Genomic DNA, 20,112 nt, shown 5'->3' with positions numbered 1-20,112 from the left:
TCGGGATGTGGGAGACCCAGGTTCAATTCCCACTTCTCTGCCAGAGGCGGAGGGGATTGGACAGAGGCCTTCCACCCCTCAGAAGAGATGCTCTAAGCACTGATGTGGGGCTCCCTCAGTCTCTCCTGGTGAAGTTTATCCACTGTGGATAAATAATTAGTCATTGGGCCAGAGAGAGAGAGAGAGATGACTCTGTAGTCCAGTGGCTAGGGCACCCAAGTGAGAGACCCAGGGTCCGGTCCCCCTGCTCAAATGAATTTTTTTTATTTATCTACAGTAGAACAGCTTCTTCAGGAGAGATTGAGAGAGCCTGGCATAACAATATCCCATAGCTCAGTGGCTAGAGCACTCCCATCAGAGGTGGGGAGACCCCTGTTCAAATAATTTCTCCCCCTTGGGCAGAGGAGGGAATTGAACCTGGGTCTCCCACTGCCTCAGAGAGCGTGCTTATCAATAGGCTAAGAGTCATAAGGTGAATTCTCACCAGGAATGACTTAAGTGCCTATCTCTGGTAAGACAGTTGGTTCTCCTCATTCATTGTCTAGGGAGCCTAGGTAGATTAGCTCAGGCTTTGTGGATTGCAGCATTCCTGTGATTTTCTAGGTGCCAAAATACTCAGCGTTACAATGCCTAAGTCCCTTTGTGGATCCAGGCCCACATTTCTTTCTCTGTCCCCCGAAGAGAGCCAGGGCCGGCGCAACCCATTAGGCGACCTAGGCGGCGGAAGGTCCCGCTGCCGAAATATCGCCGCGGTCGCTGCCCCCCAAATTGTAGCACCCTAGGCGATCTATGCGGGTCGCCTAGGGTGCTACAATTTGGGGGGGGGGCGACCGCGGCGGTATTTCAGCGGCGGGACCTTCCGCCGCCTCTGTGAGAGGTGGCATTTCGGGGCGGGACCTTCCACCGCCTAGGGTGGCAGAAAAGCTGGCGGTGCTCCTGAAGAGAGCTGTGCTCCTTTGGGACAGTACAGCTTACAAAGCCCTAGGTGAAGCATCTGAGAGCTGGAGATAAAACCGTGTAGGATGAGTGAGTTCATCTGCAGAAGAAGCTGCCAAAGATTTGTTTAATCCAATGTCTAGCCTCGTTTAGGTTATGCAGCAAGACCCTCCTCTTTGTTCACCTTTCTCACCATAATCAAAATAATTTAGAGCAGGGGTGCTTAAGGTGGGGACTACAAACAAGTGTCAGGGGGTTGTGACCACCCTGCTCTTAAGTTGCTAAATGGTAAGAGTGCGTATGAGGGGTTTAAATCTGTCCCATAATGGTCATGGGGCCTAGGGGTCAGCCCACCTCTCCATCTCCATCACCTAGCTTAGCCCTTTAAGATTTTTTTTTTTTAAATAAGCGGTACTGGTTCAGAGTAAGTGGCCCCGGGAATAAGTAGCGTGTTGGGAGCAAATCAGTTACTGTTTCTTTAAGAATGTGGGGCCTGGAGCCTTGCAGGGTGGGCTGGGCAAGGCCAGTGGCACTGGAACATTTTTAATAGTGGGGGTGCTGAAAGCCAGCCCCCTTACCCCGTCCACCCCTCCCCACAGAGCTGAGGCCAAGGCCCTGGGCATGCAGGGCCGGCAGCCAGGACCCCGGGCGTGTGCACCTCCACCAATCAGCACCCCCGCATCCCTAGTTCCCACGCCTATGGGCAAAGTTTCCCTTTCACCCCATCAGCTGAGGATGAGCTACAACCGAGCTCCAGGGAGGAGAGCTGAGAACTCTTGGTTTAAGAGCGACTGAGTGTTTAAAGCCCTCTGGGGAGTACCGTCTGAACAAGGGCATGAAAGCTGACTACGACTCTGTTTTATGGACCCAGAGTGGGTGTGAACTGGGGCAACTAATAGGGTTGCCAGTTTTGGTTGGATGTATTCCTGGAGATTTCATCACTTAAATATTAATCTTTAATTCCTGGAGACTCCAGGCCAATCCTGGAGGAACCCTAGCAACTAATGAAATGAGTTACTCTTTGTAGAAAGACTTAAAGCAGACCCTGTGAAAGGGGTACACGTTTTGAACCAATCTAGCCTGGATAATGGATTGAACCTAAGGAGGGTGCTGAGTGCAATGCATCTGCAGGCCATGAGAGGCCACAGAGAGGTATGCTGGAGGGCAGGCCCCTTGACATGGTCCCAGCTAGATCTTGGCAAGGGACCACAGTGTGGTCTGGTACAGCAAAGGAAGCTGGGATATGGAACAAGTTGAGAACAACTTAAAAATAAAATAAAATAGATGAATGATTATTAACTGTGCATGTGAATGCTTTTCATGCTGCAGTAGCCAACAGAGAGCCTATGATGTCTGTGAGTCTTGAAATCTCTCTAGTTGGAAAACAGAGTTTTACAATTCCATAACTATTTTATAGAGTTTTGAGTGTTGGTGGAAAAACTACAGAATAACTGAAGAATTCTAAAAATACAAAAGTAGGCATATGTGCTAGTTTTTATTGGTATAAATGTGAAGAACAACTTGGTCTTTAGGCAAAACTCATTTTGACTAATGAACAGATAAAAAGTCAAACAAGTTTTAGGGGGAAAAAACTTATTCCTCAAGACTCACAATGTGGAAATTACTGTGTAATTAAACTTTTCACAAAAGGCTCAGCCTACCAAAATTCAGGCTGAAATGAGCTTTCAGCTTTCTTTGCAATAATTGGAGAGGGGTTTGTGGCCACAATTGGGTTTAGAATAGAAATTATCTTACATCCTCTATGCCAGGGGTTCTCAAACTGGGGGTCGGGACCCCTCAGGGGGTCACGAGGTTATTACATGGGGGGTCGTGAGCTGTCAGCCTCCACCCCAAGCCCTGCTTCACCGCCAGCATTTATAATGGTGTTAAAGATATAAAAAAGTGTTTTTAATGTATAAGGGGGGTCGCACTCAGAGGCTTGCTGTGTGAAAGGGGGACACCAGTTCAAAAGTCTGAGAACTCCTGCTCTATTCGGTCAGTACTGCAGGCTCCATAATAATGAAAATACTGGGCTTAATTTCTTCCGTGAGTGGTAGACTTGTAAGGATGGCTTCCTCCCTTGTACTACCCACTTGATATTTAAGATACACGTAGTGTAAATTGAGGATTGTAAATCTGGCAGCTCTATTACCTCTCCAGAATTGAAAGTGTAATTTAATTCCTACATTCATATTCTCTGTTTGATGAACTGTGATTACCTACATGGGCTGGCTTTCCAATATGAATTGGGATTTATTTGTTTGGGTATTGAGTCAGGTCTGAACCTTGCATACTCTGAGTTCTTAAATGCCGGAGGCCTGTAATCCTCTGGCTCCTTTTTTCAATTTTGTAAAACCCTTTGAAGTTTCAGATTCAGAATTATATAACATGTTGATTTACCCTGTAGTTTTTACTAAAGCACTTTAGTTATTGGACATCTTACTGAGATTTTCTGAGGTAGAAGGGCAAGTAGTGGTAATTAATCAGTGTAACCTGGCTGTGCTGGTGCTGTGAAAGTAGATGAGTCCCAGTGGGAGATTTAATTGAAAAACATTAACTTTCCAAATGGGCTGGATGAAGCCAGGCGATTAGAGCATAATTCTTTCAATCCCAGCAGCTCAAATAATTTTGAGTAGTGAACTTCATAATGCATTTGTGGGCCATCAAATGTTAATTGTAGAGTATCAGTTAAAATTGCCACCTGGAGATTTAATACTGTATATCTGGAAGCAGTTCATGAGATAAAGATATCGTCTCACACAGGCGGAGCTAAGACAGTAGCATTCCTTTGGGGTCAATGACAGCCCGATCAAACCTCACAGGAAGGGCAAGAAATGTTGGAGGCAGTGCCACTTCTTTGTCAAAGCAGAGAGCCAATCATGGCCATATCCTTAGCCAGTCATGGCCTCACCCACCTCCACCAATCACATCATTAAATTCCCTCCCTCATACAGAAAGGCAGAACACTCCACCCCTCCACACTCCTGCACAGAGCAAAGCCCCACACAGCTTTCCATGTTCATTTACTATGCTACAGTGGCTGGTGCTGCTGTTTTTTGTGGCCCTGAAGACCTTACAATCTAATTTAAGACACGGCACATTTATGTGACCGCTGCTACTGCCTTTGCATAGATTCCCAACATTCTGCCCTCTTGCCTCTGCACCCTAGAAATGCACCAGTCCTTTAGGGCCTTCTTTGGGGATAGTGAATTTGAGGACTGGATTTGCCCCAAAGGTAAGGCTGAAGTGTGAGCAACAGTTGACTCTAGTCCTGCCCTGTGGCGTTGAGGGAGGGCACTATTACCAGTGATGATGATGAAAAACAAAACCAACCCTGGTGCAGCTCTGTGGTGTAGAGCTCTCCAAGCAGGAGTTTAAATAGACCTGTTTAACTTACTACTGGATTTTCACATTGCCCATTTTTCCTTTTGTTATTCTGTACAAAATTTGCTTACATTACGTGAATTCCAGCAGCTAGCAGTGATTGATTTGGAACACATTCCTGCTGCAAACCTGCAACTTGGATCCATGTTCCATTCCGTAGCTATTGTTGAACAATGCTGTGCTTTGTAGATGGTAGCACAACAGTTGGGGAAATGCAAACTCTGACGGAACAGACACTTTTTTGTGAGATGTACATTTTGAGCATTCAACCTGGACCTTTTGGATTACAGTCGACAGTGAAAAAGGTAACTGCCATTATTTTGAGCATTTACAGATCAGTACTTCAAGTGCAGAATCTTTTTACATCTTTAATTATAGCTACTGAACGCTTGTCACCCACTGCTGAGGCTTCAAAGACCAGAAATGAAGGAAACACGATGCTTCACGCTTCAGAAACTCACTGCTTGATTTTTTCCCAAGATGCTGATTATCCACTTCTTCCCATTGGTTCACATGGCGGTACTGAGCGCCTCTGACAATCAGCTCATCAGTCTTCGTGAGAATGATATCTGGTATCCCTTGTTCTACTGAACTCCACAGCAAATATTAATGTGGCCTGTGTTTTACTTTATAATCCAGCAATGTTTTTAATTATGCTTTCCCTGACTTCTTAAAAATATTGCATGAGATGCTTTCAGTCCTGCCTTTGGGAGAAGCTGCTGAAAAGGCAGTGTAGCCAAAAATCTTTGGCTGGCACATTTCTGCCACATTGCTGAACAATCGATAGCAGACTGGAGGATGGAAGAGCACTACTGAGCTGCAATGTATTACAGTTCTTTCTATCCTGGTCCACTTGAAGGCTTTGATCATGGATTGGGGACCATTATTGAAAAGGTGGAATTTGTTGTATAATGGTAACCTCAGTCCTTGGTGTACCGTATCTTAAATGAAGTGCCCTGATATCATGCAGATGAGTGCTGTGTCAAAGCTGTTTAGACAGACACTAAATTAGATAAGAAAAATAAGGATGGACTCCATTGATGTTATTCTTACCTACACTATTGTCTTACATTTTATCTGGTCCGTTCTGTGATTTCTTATGTGATCATACCCTTTATGACATGAAAATGTTTTATTCTACAAGTGTCAAGTACATTTGCAGCGCTACATATGTGCTTAAATATGAACTGACTAGCAAATACCTGCTAACTGGCACCACACACACAATGCCCCCATATTCAGGGGTACCTCAAAAGCCATCTTGTAAAATCCATCCTCAAAGTACTGGCGGCCGAAGTTCCATTTTTTGCCAGTCCGTCTTTTCAGTCCTTCAGTATCATTCCTGGATAGATCACTTCTGGAAATGACCAAAAACATGGCTGAGCCACAGAGAGTAGACAGCAATGTAGGCGGTGAAATCTAAGCAATACTGATAGGTTTTCAAACATTCCTGTATATCAAAGCAGAGCCCTGGTAGACTATGTATACACAGTGGCCATCCAGCCCTGCCCCTTTCCCTTTCCCTGGAGTGGAGTTTGAGTTTAGTTTTCCCAGCAGATAGATCACTGGGGAGTGATGTGAAGGAGGGCAGCCTTAGCTGCTTTTCATTCAACTGAAATTCTGCTGCCTCATTGCTCTCCTACTCCCTGACAGAGTTAGGGGCCTAGGTGAACACACACTTGCCATGACTCAGCCACATAGAAATGGTGCTTGTTGTCAATGGGAAATACTTAGTAGAAGGCAGTTTCTGCACTGTCAACTTTCCACCTCTCTCCAAAGTGGCTTGCAACCTCTATCTCATTTGGAGCTGTTGCACTGTATGGTAGTAGTCTCCAGTGCCTTTCAGCAGCAACAAGTTGCCAGGAGGATGTGTCAAGTATCAGAGGGGTAGCCGTGGTAGTCTGAATCTGTAAAAAGCAACAGAGGGTCCTGTGGCACCTTTAAGACTAACAGAAGTATTGGGAGCATAAGCTTTCATGGGTAAGAACCTCACTTCTTGCATCTTGAAGAAGTGAGGTACTTACCCACGAAAGCTTATGCTCCCAATACTTCTGTTAGTCTTAAAGGTGCCACAGGACCCTCTGTTGCTTTTTACAGGAGGATGTGACTACTCCTCTCTGATGCAGACTAAGCAATGGTCATTCATGCCTTTGTCATCTCCAGGGTAGATTAGTGCAATGCTATGTATTTAGGGCTACTCTTAAAGTCCACTCAGAAGCTGCAGCTGGTAGGGAATGCAATTGCCCACCACCTGTGTGGGGAAAGCCTTTAGGAACACAGTTTACCAGCTTCTTGTTCATAGCTGGGTGCAAGACAGTGTTAAGGACCATCTACAAAGCCGTGTGAGCCATCTCTCCTTCTATCCCCATTGCAGCACTTAAGATCAGCTTGCTCTGATTTAGCCCACAACTGGTAGCAGGGCTTTCTTTTTATGAGGGACTCTTCCTCTGGTATTAGCTGCCCTTTGTGATGGTGGACCAGAGTCAGAAGTGAGCTTTGGAGAGTCATGCAAGGCATTCTTATTTAGGTTAGCCTGTAGCTGATGTTTGTTCTTATTACTCTGGATGAAAGAGCAGTGGTGCTAATGCTACTTACTCTGATGGGTGTCTGTAACTCTCCCCCTCCTCAAAATCAGCATGTACTCTAAATATCTATTTTAGGTACCAATGGCATCCCTATTACCATAATATTTGATGACCTTACAGTTTTGAATGTGTTTATCCTTCTAATGCTCCTGTGAGCTAGAGACGTATTATTTCTCCTATTTTATTCGGGGGCAACTGAGGCACAGAGACTAAGCCTCCCCTGCTCATGTAGACATTCTCATGCTCGCTCCCATTGAGCTAGCCCTAGTATAAATAGTAGTGTAGCGGCAGCATGGCTTAGCTGTTCCGTGCACGTACCCACCGGTTTCAGGAAGGTTTGTACTCTGCATGGCTGAGCCATGCCTCTGCTGCTGCTATGTGGGCAACACTGCTATTTATGCTTGTGCTATCTCAGTGAAAGCTAGCACAAGTATATGTACACAAGTAGGGGAAATCACACCCCCTACTGTAGGCAGCCTAAATGACTTGCCCAAGGTCACACAGGAAATCTGTGGCAGAGCAAGGAAGTGAACCCAGCCTCCTGAGTCCCAGCCATGCACCCTAACCACAAGACCATCCTTCTTCTCCCACATAAAAAAGAAATTGAGACACCGTATCAAAGGTTTTATTAAAAAGAAATGGGGATGAGGTAACTGTTAATTAGGGCAGTCTTCCAGTTTTTGTGGGAGCAAATTGGAGAATTGTAGGCACAAATTATGCCTGCAAAAAGGGAAGCTGGGCCCTAGCCTCACTGACCCATTATGTTTACAGTGCATTTTGGACATCTGTTGAACTTTTAAGTTGGCCAGTCTCCATTTATTTGCTTTTCTGATAACCTAGATGCTGCCAAGAAACTTTTAGCTCTTTGCGTCCTTCATTCCATTGATTCGGTTATTCAGAAGTGTACTTGGTCAATATAACACGTACTATTTATGCACGTACAGTTCCAATCTGCCTGAAATTTTGGGGGTGTGGCAACCATTAGATTATGCGCCAAAGAATAAAGGACCTTTCTTGTCTATTTCCTGAGAACAAGAACTTGCCTAACTGTTGTTGTTTTTTTAAAGCAAACAGTATAAAACTGGCAGCAGGCATGCTGTTCACAATATTTTGCCATCTTTCTAATGTAAGCTGAAAGATAATACAGAGCACTAAGGGTATGTCTACACTACGAGAGTAGTTCGATTTTACTTAAATCGAATATGTGGAATCGATATTACGAAGTCGAACGTGTGTATCCACACTAAGGACAGTAATTCGACTTTGTGAGTCCACACTAACGGGGCAAGCGTCGACATTGGAAGCGGTGCACTGTGGGCAGCTATCCCACAGTTCCCGCAGTCCCCGCTGCCCATTGGAATTCTGGGTCGAGCCCCCAATGCCTTCTGGGGAAAAAAATGTGTCGAAGGTGGTTTTGGGTAACTGTCGTCATCCAACCGTCACTCCCGCCCGCCCTCCCTCCCTGAAAGCGCCGGCGGGCAATCAGTTTGCGCACTTTTCTGGTGAGTGACAGCGCGGACGCCACAGCACTGCGAGCATGGAGCCCGCTGCGACCATCGCTGCAGTTATGGCCGTTGTCAACACCTCGCACCTTATCATCCACCTTTTCCAGAGGCAGATGCTGAGAAATCGGGCGAGGAGGCTACGGCAGCGCGGTGAGGACATGAAGTCTGAGAGTGGCACAGACCTGTCACAAAGCACGGGACCCCGCGCCGTGGACATCATGGTGGCAATGGGTCATGTTGATGCTGTGGAACGGCGATTCTGGGCCCGGGAAACAAGCACGGACTGGTGGGACCGCATAGTGCTGCAGGTCTGGGATGAATCACAGTGGCTGCGAAACTTTCGCATGCGGAAGGGAACTTTCCTGGAACTTTGTGAGTTGCTGTCCCCTGCCCTGAAGCGCAAGGACACCCGGATGCGAGCAGCCCTGAGTGTCCAGAAGCGAGTGGCCATAGCCCTCTGGAAGCTTGCAACGCCAGACAGCTACCGGTCAGTCGCGAACCACTTTGGCGTGGGCAAATCTACCGTGAGGGTTGCTGTGATGCAAGTAGCCAATGCAATCGTTGAGGTACTGCTGTCAAAGGTAGTGACCCTGGGAAACGTGGAGGTCATCATAGATGGCGTCGCCGCGATGGGATTCCCAAACTGCGGTGGGGCTATAGATGGAACTCACATCCCTATCCTGGGACCGGACCACCAGGCCAGCCAGTACATTAACCGAAAGGGCTACTTTTCAATGGTGCTGCAAGCACTGGTGGACCATAGGGGACGTTTTACAAACATCAACGTCGGATGGCCGGGCAAGGTTCATGACGCTCGTGTTTTCAGGAACTCTGGTCTGTTTAGACGGCTGCAGGAAGGTATTTACTTCCCGGACCACAAAATAACTGTTGGGGATGTGGAGATGCCTATAGTCATCCTCGGGGACCCAGCCTACCTGTTAATGCCCTGGCTCATGAAGCCCTATACAGGCGCCCTGGACACTGAAAAAGAACTCTTCAACTACCGGCTGAGCAAGTGCAGAATGGTGGTGGAGTGTGCTTTTGGATGTCTCAAGGGGAGATGGAGAAGCTTACTGACTCGCTCGGATCTCAGCGAAACCAATATCCCCATTGTTATTGCAGCTTGCTGTGTGCTCCACAATCTCTGTGAGAGCAAGGGGGAGACCTTTATGGCGGGGTGGGAGGTTGCGGCAAATAGCCTGGCTGCTGATTACGCCCAGCCAGACAGCCGTGCGATTAGAAGAGCCCAGCGGGACGCGCTGTGCATCCGGGAGGCTTTGAAAGCTAGGTTCCACAGTGAGCAGGGTAACCTGTGACTATTAAGTTTGTTTACAGAGAAGCTGAACCTGCCCCCGTTTCTTTACCCAGTTAATGTTCACTATCCTCTCCAGTCACATACCCCGTTCACCCCCTTCCAACACACGTTTAAAAATAAAATCACTGGAAATTTGTTAATGAACACAGTTTTCTTTATTCTGTTTTCGCGGTAAAGTGTTGAAACTGGGACGCAGACTGTGGTGGGGAGCGGGTGTAGTGTAGTGATGCAAAGGACGCTTCTAAACTCGAGGAATGACAGGCTCCTGCTCCTAGAGTGGTCCGCACTGGTGGACTGGTTGTTTCAACGGAGCCTGCCACCCCTCCTGTTCGGGACTCTGTGTGTGGGGGCTATGTGACTTTGTGGCAGGGGGAGGACGGTTACAGATCCCCTGCTGCGTGGCTCTGTGATCCAGGTTAAGGACCGCTGCATAAGATCTCTAACCGCCCTCCCCCGCCACAAAGTCACATAGCCCCCCCCCCCCACACACACAGAACATGAAAACCACCTCCCAGACTGACCAGGGTGCCTAGTGACTGCAATGTGTGTGTGACCTGCTGCTGAACCTGCCCCCGCATCTGTACCCTGGTAAAGGTGACTGTCCTGTCCAATTACCAACCCCTTTCCCCCCCTTCAAACGGACTCTCCTCTAAAAGAACATGATGGAAACAGTAATTAACAGAAACATATTTTTTATTAGCAACTACACACTTAGGGGATGAAACTGGGACGGGGGCTTGGGTGAGGCGGGAAGGAAAGGACTTATCAAATTTTGGGGAATGAGAGCCTTCTGGTACTTGAGCAGTCTGCAGGGGTGGAGTGAGAGTTTGCACGGACTCTGCCGCCCCTCCTTCTTGGGACTTTGGGTGAGGGGGGTATGGGACTTTGTGGCGGGGGAGGGCGGTTACAGATAGACTACAGCGGGGCTCTGTCCTCCTGCCTCCGGTCCTGCAGAACATCCACAAGGCGCCGGAGCGTGTCCGTTTGCTCCCTCATTAGTCCAAGCAGCGTTTGAGTTGCCTGCTGGTCTTCCTGCCGCCACCTCTCCTCCCATTCAATGTGTGATCGATGGATTTGGGACATGTTCTCCCTCCACTGGGTCTGCTGGGCTGCCTCGGCTCGGGAGCAGCCCATAAGTTCCGAGAACATGTCGTCCCGTGTCCTTTTCTTTCTACGCCTAATCTGCGCTAGCCTCTGGGAGGGGGATGCCAGGGTAGGTCGGGAGACAGTCGCAGCTGTGGGATGGTTAAAAGGGAGTGAATTCCTCGGAAAGATAAATTTTGTTGTGAACTAAGAACATAGTCTTTCTCTGTGAACAAGACCATGCACAGCACCTATCACATGCGCACTCAGGACAAGGTTGAATTTTCGGCCTTCGCATTCAGTGCCTGGGGTCTTGCAGTGCAGATCTGACAAGCGGGGCAGGACAGCGGAATTTGGGTAGCAGGCTGACATGGTAAGCCGTAGACTTGTGGCTGCTTAAAACTTTAATAATAGCACTGGCCTCCTTTCACGTTCAAAGCAATGCTCCTAGCGTTGGCCAGTTCCTGCTGCCAGCAATCCGGCAAGCATGAACTCTGCCCCTGTCCCACCCCCTCGCAGCTGTCCCAGGGAAAGATCCCTGTATGCTGCCCCTCTCCCGCCTCCACCGCGTGGCTGTAAATCGCCGGTTACAGTTCTGTAAAGGAACAGGCAAGCAGTCCCAATACTAACATTCCCCTACCTAATTCAAAGCAGGTCACCATGAGCGACATCACTCTGATGAGGATTTCAAAGACCGAGAAAGAACGGATGCTTCGTGAAAGCCTGCAAAGACCAGGGCCGTATGCCGCCATGCTCTGCAAAGCAATGATCCCGGAGTACTTGCTGATAGCCTGGCGCGGAAACGTTTCCTACTACGGAGGACACAATAAGGCCGCTCTCCCAAGGAACCTCATGCAAAGGCTTTCCAATTACCTCCAGGAGAGCTTCATGGAGATGTCCCATGAGGATTTCAGCTCTATCCCTGGACATATAGACCGAATTTTACTGTAGCTGCACTGGCAAGGACTAAACAGTAGAGCGCCTAGGGCAAACCAATCATGATAAACCGGACATTGTTAGATTTTTTTGCAGTAGCTGCACTGCCAAGGACTGAAACGTTAAGCGCCTAGGGCAAACAAATCATGAAAAACACACTGTTAATATTAATGTTCTGTTCAAAATAAATGTTTACATGTTTAAAACACTTACCGACTGATCCTTCCCCTGATTCTGGGTCCGGGTTAACGCCTGGGGACGGTTGGTAGGGGATCTCTGTGAGGGTGATGAAGAGATCCTGGCTATCGGGGAAATCAGCGTTGTAAGCGCTGTCGACTGCCTCGTCCTCCTCATCTCCTTCCTCATCTTCCCCATCCGCTAACATCTCCGAGGAACCGGCCGTCGACAATATCCCATCCTCAGAGTCCACGGTCAGTGGTGGGGTAGTGGTGGCGGCCGCACCTAGGATGGAATGCAGTGCCTCGTAGAAACGGCATGTCTGGGGCTGGGATCTGGAGCGTCCGTTTGCCTCTTTGGTCTTCTGGTAGCCTTGTCTCAGCTCCTTGATTTTCATGCGGCACTGCGTTGCATCCCGGCTGTATCCTCTCTCTGTCATGGCTTTTGAGATCTTCTCGTAGATCTTTGCGTTCCGTCTTTTCGATCGCAGCTCGGAAAGCACGGACTCATCGCCCCACACAGCGATCAGATCCAAGACTTCCCGATCAGTCCATGCTGGGGCCCTCTTTCTATTCTGAGATTGCATGGCCATCTCTGCTGGAGAGCTCTGCATCATTGCCAGTGCTGCTCAGCTCGCCACGATGTCCAAACAAGAAATGAGATTCAAACTGCCCAGACAGGAAAAGGAATTCAAATTTTCCCGGGGCTTTTCCTGTGTGGCTGGTCAGAGCATCCGAGCTCGGACTGCTGTCCAGAGCGTCAACAGAGTGGTGCACTGTGGGATAGCTCCCGGAGCTATTACCGTCGATTTCCATCCACACCTAGCCTAATTCGACATGGTCATGTCGAATTTAGCGCTACTCCCCTCGTTGGGGAGGAGTACAGAAGTCGAATTTAAGAGACCTCTATGTCGAACTAAATAGCTTTGTTGTGTGGACCGGTGCAGAGTTCATTCGATTTAACGCTGCTAAATTCGACATAACCTCCTAGTGTAGACCAGGCCTAAGACAGGGATTTTGTATAAACGTAATTGGGGAAAAAAAACATGATTTGTTTTCTGTTAATCAAATTTCTTAAAATTTCATGTCACCCCCAGTCCCAAGGCACAAGTATCTGCAAAATCTCTAAAACAGAAAAAAGTTGCCAGATATTGTACTTGAACTGAGATTAAAATTGGGTTGTTCAGGATGAGCTATACTGGGTTCTTAACCTTGAAGAAACATTCCTTTCCTCATCCTTTATGGACGTCCTTTATTGGATGTTTTCCCTAAAAGACACGCTCTAGGAATTATTTGGGGAAGTTCCATGTCCTGTGCCATACAGGAGATCAGATCTGATGATCACAATGGTCCCTTTCCCTTTTGAATTGATGAATCTGTGTCATTGACATGCTTTGGTGGACATCTCTCTATAAAAGCCTATGAGAAGTGTTGGCAAACCTTTGTTAGTTCTAATATTTCAAAGGGAACTAATGTTCATGAAACCCAGAGTTGGAATCTTGCTATCCAAGTCCATCTGTGCTTTTTATGGACCCCCTCTCCCCATTGTTGTAGTGCATAAGTGGAAAGAAGTTGTGCAATAAAAACCCAATCCTGCAAAGACTTAAGCATGTGAGTCTATACTGCTAAGAGTAGAATGCCTCCTGTTCCACTTGAAGTCAGTAGATGACCCATAAACTTTAGTTTTGGATTTAATAATTTCTCTTCAAATGTGAATTCCCAAACTGAGGGCCAGGTCATTGAAATCAATGGGACTGCTTGAGGAGAGAACCTACTACTGAATGTGAGCATGGGGATTGGAAGCTGGCTCTGAATAGATTCCTTCTTGTTATGATTGACCCTGCAAATAATTATTGCTCGTACATATTTGGTTTACAGTTTAACTCTCTTAGGGGCATGCAGTAGTTGTAAAACATACAGGCTAACAGGTTTATGCTCTTTTATACTTTTTCATGTAAAGCACAGGAGAGTATAGATTATACAAAACAATAAACACTACACATATGTCCCTGCCTCAGTTTCCTCACCACGCCAGGGCATTCTTTGGGCTGGAATCCAAGTCCATTGGGTTGTCCAGAATATTTGGGGCCAAGATCTGGGCTTAGGAAAATGGGCCAGGCCCCTGTGTCTCATGAGGCAATAGCTGCTGAGTGACCTCTCATTCCTGGAGCCCCTCCCCTCCAGCTTCTGTGACCTTGATCTCTCCTGCCTCACTCTTCCTCTTCTTGTCTGGCCCCTGTTCAGGTGCATTTCTTTATCTAAGCCCCTTCTCATTACCTGGCATCTTTTGTTCTCTCAGTAAGTTTCCACTGCTTCTGTCTCCACCCTGCCTTCAGAGGAATCAGCTAAACTGTTTTTTTCCCCTAAGGATGCAGCTGCTTTTTTTAGCATAATCTATTGTGACATCTAAAGTACCCTTGTTAATTGTAAGTATTTCACACTGGCCCTGTCTGGAGTGTGTCTGCTACTGGAACTGTAAGCCATGGTAGATCCACATATAGGCACAGATGATGCAGCAGTTTGTCATAATAAAACTTCACAGTCTCAAACAGAATTCATAAGTTGTACAGATATAGCCCAAGTCATCATAGCCTCTAATTAATAACAGTGCAACCACTTAGAGAAGAGAGCAAATGGCAATGCAAAAGACCATGCAAAAAAAAACCCCAAAACCCACTCTGGTGTGTATAATATGGCATTACGCAGTAGGATGGATGACAAAGTTGTGTTTTGTTCTTAATTTGTACGTGCTGACAGTACTGAGACTCAGAAAAATGAAGATAGTTTGTCAGGGCATCCGTCTCTGCAGATGCTGAACATCCATGATTTGTTAATTGGTTAGCAGAAATAAATTAATGGTACATTTTTCCGCTCCATCATCTTTCATATTTTTTCTGTTTTTCCTCAAACAGCTCTCTGTTCAAACGCACTTTCTTTCTAACTCTCACTATTTTAAGGCTACTCTACCTTGGGGCTCTGCTACATTAAACACTTTCAATTTGCCTTTATTACAATATTTCCTCTTTGCAGAGCTCAGACTGCTTGCTTGCAGTGGGTGTTGTGTGTGATAGTAGATGTGATGAAACAAGCTGAAAGAAAAAACTACAGCCCATTCAAATGTGACCTAAATGAAGTCAGTATGTCCAGACGACTCCACTGAAAAGCCTCGGCTTCCTTTTATTTATTTATTTTTAACAAGGTGACCATTCCTGTTTGAACAAGATATAAAATATGGTGGTTAAAATAAAACAAAGCATGTAACATTTTGCCATTTAATTCACAATAAAATCTGGGGCAGGCAGGTGAGAATGATGTTCTGTTGTTAACATGATAATATCTTCCTTGTAGTGAAAAATATATTTATGTTCAACACTCACATGACCTAGGGAAATGGTTTGTTGTAAATTTTAGGTGCAACTTTATTTTACTGCAGTGTTCTTTGATGGATATTGGAGAAATATCTTTACCACCCTTGGATATCACACACATGCAATTACCTGCATGGAGTCCCAATGAAGTTAGCGGTATATCATTGAAAGCAGAAGTTGGCTCCTCACCTTTCAGCAAGAAATACTTTAACTTTTCTGCCCTGATTTTTAAAAAAGCGTATTAATCATAGACAGATTTCTTTTTGCTTACCTGCTTCATGTATCTCAAAAAGGGAGCCCTCAGATTCATATCTGCCTCTGTTTGGTGGTGGTTGTTTTTGTTTTTTGCAAGATAACTGAAGTGCAATGCTTTGTAACTTTGTGTAGATATTCCTCATTGTACCACAACAGATGTCCCAACACCCCTTGCTGCTGCTGTATGCAAGGGGACTGTTTTTCAGTAGTAGTAGAAAAGCAAGAGTGTCACAAAGGCTGTGCTCTCTATGGAGTCCAGCCTGCTCTGTGGAAGTAAAATCTGATATTTCATCTGTGAAATCGATGGCCAAACTCCCAATGACTTCAAGAGTGCAGGATCTGGCTCATGATTCAGACCTAAAACTGAAGAGCATTTGTTTTACATTGGTACTTTAATTTTCATTGCAGCTCAGACAGAAGCCTTAGTGGTAAAGCTGTTAGAATCTTACTCTACATCTCTTTTTACCCACAGCTGTTAGTGGTTCATACTCCCCCTCAGTCCCATGTGTGATTCTGAATAAGTTTCCTCTATTTCCTGAGTGAAATGAAACCTTTGCTTGTTCCCCTAGGCCAGTATATTGTTGTAATATGTCAGCAAGGGACTCTCAAATTTTCCCCCTAAGCTTGCAATGAACTCTATGACCTGTGCTAGGGATGTATGTTTTCTGAGAGAAGGGGTGAGGACAGTGGTGCTTGTACATTTGTTTGCTTAAGTGGGAAAACAACAAAGAAACCACTGTCTTGTAACCATAGCAAAGAGGGAGACAATGCCACTGAACACGTAAACTTTTAGTAGCTGCACATGCCAGAATGTACGTTTGTTCCTGAACACTACAATTAGTGTATTGTTTAATTGTATGGTAAGTGTTGAAATTGTATTACTTGGAAGTGTACACTGGGTTGAGGGAGGACTTGATGATCTTGTAGGATCAATCTCAAGAAATCATATTGTTGTGTTTATTTTTTATTTTTTTTTATTATTATTATTATTATTATTATTGGGGGGAGGGATAGCTCAGTGGTTTGAGCACTGGCTTGCTAAACCCAGGGTTGTGAGTTCAATCCTTGAGGGGGCCACTTAGGGATCTGGGGCAAAATCAGTACTTGGTCCTGCTAGTGAAGGCAGTGGGCTGGACTTGATGACCTTTCAGGGTCCCTTCCAGCTCTATGAGATAGGTATATCTCCATATATTAATATTCTTTGATCATTGCTGTATCCCTGTCATTTAAAAAAAATAAATGGCAATGGAGATTAGATGTCACCAGCACTTAATCAGGATTTGCTCAGGTCTTGGCATATAGGGTGCTTGGCTGACACTGTGAGGTGGAATGCAAACAAGCTTTTCTGAAAGTTCTCAAACCAATAACTACTTACAGATGTGGCATTAGAGGGACAGCCACCTGGCTCAACTTTCTGAAGAAACCCAAGAGGAAGGGGAGAATACAGTCTCTGCAGGGATTTCCACTGTCCTGTTTTCATGTATCCCAGGCCCACATAAAAGCCCAGCTGACTGTACCATTTGTGGTTTACCTCTTGTAGACCTTTTTGCCCATGTTATGAATTCCTAACTCACCCATTCCTCTTAAAAATGGCAGCCCCCTCCACCAAAACCAACTCAGATACGCAGCGCACAGTCAACTTGTGGAACTCCTTACCTGAGAAGGTTGTGAAGGCTAGGACTATAACAGCGTTTAAAAGAGAACTGGATAAATTCATGGTGGTTAAGTCCATTAATGGCTATTAGCCAGGATGGGTAAGGAATGGTGTCCCTAGCCTCTGTTAGTCAGAGGATGGAGATGGATGGCAGGAGAGAGATCACTTGATTATTGCCTGTTGGTCCACTCCCTCTGGGGCACTTGGCACTGGCCACTGTCGGTAGACAGGATACTGGGCTAGATGGACCTTTGGTCTGACCCGGTATGGCCGTTCTTATGTTATGTTCTTATGTTGATTGGGCTCTATGTGGATCATGTTACACAATGTTTTGTAACAAAGGGATCACAGCTTGGACTTCAGATAACATGCTGTTGCTTGCACTGTTAAGGTAGGAGCAACTCCAGAATGAACTCTGCATGGACAGATTTTACATCTGCTGTTTTCCACTGTATAAATTCAGTGTGTAAACTTGTTATTGCTGCTGTTGAAAAACACCAGTAAATGCTTCCAAATATGAAGCTATTATACTTCCCCAAAAGGGGTGGAGAAAAGAAAAATCTGACCTAAAACCTGAGAGCCTACTGCGTGCTGCACAGTCTCTGGCACAGGAATTTCTTAAAAGCTCATGCCAGGAAGAGTGCAACATTTTTGTGAGGCTTGTGAACATTTACTCAAATTCAAAGCATTCATTCAGTCTTAGTAGCTCCATTTGTGAACAGTACAGTGGTCACATCCTTTGCCAGCACAGTACACAGTTTTATATTCTGTAACATTGAATACTTTGGCTTGCTGTTCTTTTTCTTAGCTGTTTTCTCAATATTTTTCAATAAAGGAAAATGTCAAGGCTAATATTTTCATGTGATTCAGGCATTAACATTGGAAATGTGTAAACAAACCTGGAGCTAGTGAAATCCTTCCCCATCTCATCTCCCTGCTCTGAGCAGGCCAGTTGGGCATAAGCCTCAATAAAGAGCTCACACCCATTAGCTACAGAGCAAACCAGCACTGTCAACCTCAGACATTCAAAATTCAGGAATCAGACTCCAAAATCAGACCTTTAAAAAAGCTGGATTTTGTGATGGGGCAATCCTTTTAAATAGTGCCTAGGGGTCAGCCCACCCCCTGTCACCTGGCATGGCCATTTAAGCTTTTGAGAGGTCTTATACATACAAGGACCTAGGAGATATTGGTAGAGAGGAAGCAATCCTGGGAATAAGTCTAGTTTGGGAGAAATCCTGTTACTGTTTCTTTAAGGGCCTGGGACCAGGACCCTTGCAGAGTAGGTGGAGTGAGGCTCCCCTCTTTTCTTCCCCAGCTGGGATGAGTTTTGGGAAGGGGACCAGCATATCGGCTGCCTCCTCCCTCATAACAGAGAAACACCAGCAGGAGAAGGTCTGCCTGTAGTGTTGATCCCCTCCAAGCATAAAGGTAAAGAGACTGGTTTGGGGGAAAGAGCCCAGCTGGAGGAGAAGCTGGCCGAGGCCCTGCAGCTGGCTGAAAGTACAACCCAGGTCTGGAAGGAACAGGGGGAAAGGAAACTGATTGGGATTCTTATACAGACCCTGAGTGTGTGTGAACTCAAGAGACTAAAAGAGGTGGCATGCACTCTGTAAAGAGTTAATAAACCAGGCCCCCCACAGGAGGGATTTTGTTTTGAAGTAATCTGGTCTGGGTAGCTGATTGGAAGACCCTCAGTGGGTGTTGAGGGCTGTGCACTGACAGGGCCACAAAGCTGTGTACTTAAGGGAGGTGCCCCATTACAGGTTCTTGTTTTTGAGCCTTTAGGGTGTAGTTGGTGTCACAGTTTCAGGGTAACTGCACTTATATTCCTCATCTGTGGTCCACATTGGGCACCCACTCAAAAGGCTCCTGGCTTCTAGCTGTCACCTCTCTTGGGCAAAAATAACAGGAGTACTTGTGGCACCTTAGAGACTAACAAATTTATTAGAGCATAAGCTTTCGTGGGCTACAACCCACTTCTTCGGATGCAAGTGGGTTGTAGCCCACGAAAGCTTATGCTCTAATAAATTTGTTAGTCTCTAAGGTGCCACAAGTACTCCTGTTATTTTTGCGGATACAGACTAACACGGCTGCTACTCTGAAACCTCTCTTGGGCAGAAACCTGTGTGTCTCTCCCTCCTCATCAGGTTTCCCCCCCCAAGCTTGCACAGTTGTACGGATGTTAAAATATTTGACTTAACTCTATGAGGATTAGGTTGAGGACAGCTCCCTGCTTACACTGTGATATCCCCAGCAAGCCAGACCACCTCAACAGGCCAGCGTCTGTGCTCTGCTTTCTCCTTAAAGGCTACGAGCAGCATAATTGCTAGCAGTTACAAGTTATCTCACAGCCCTTTCTAAACAAGCACATTTATTCTTAAGCTGAAAGCACTACAAAGAAAATGTTAAAAATAATCAAAGAACGTGCATGCATGTTAAAACGCTTACCAGAGGTCACCCCCAATTCCAGCCTAGGTTCTGGTAGGTGTCAGTCCTTCAAAACCCAAAACTGGTTTTCCCTGTGGTTATAAGTCCATAACTGTCAGCAGAGGCACCGACTTTCCAATGTGCCTTGCCCCCACTCCACCCCTTCCCCCAAGGCCCCACCATGCCCTGCTCCACCCCGCCTCTTCCCTCCACGTTCCACCCCCTGCCCTGTGCACACCATGCCCTCACTCCTCTCCCTGCCCCCCAGCGCATCCTGCGGAAGAGCTGATTGTGGCGGGTGGGAGGCATAGATTGTTGGGGCCACCGGCAGGTGGGAGGCGCTGGGGGGAAGGGGAGGAGCTGTTCTGGGGCTGCCCATGGGTGCTCCAGCCCTGGAGCATCCATGGAGTCAGCGCCTCTGACTGTCAGATTCAGAGCCAGAACAACCAGCTCAGCAGTTCATCCATTTCTTATACAGCTTGTGC

Source organism: Emys orbicularis, chromosome 3 (assembly GCF_028017835.1).
Source record: "Emys orbicularis isolate rEmyOrb1 chromosome 3, rEmyOrb1.hap1, whole genome shotgun sequence".
In the NCBI taxonomy this organism is placed as follows: domain Eukaryota; kingdom Metazoa; phylum Chordata; order Testudines; family Emydidae; genus Emys; species Emys orbicularis.
This window is presented reverse-complemented; position numbering follows the sequence as displayed.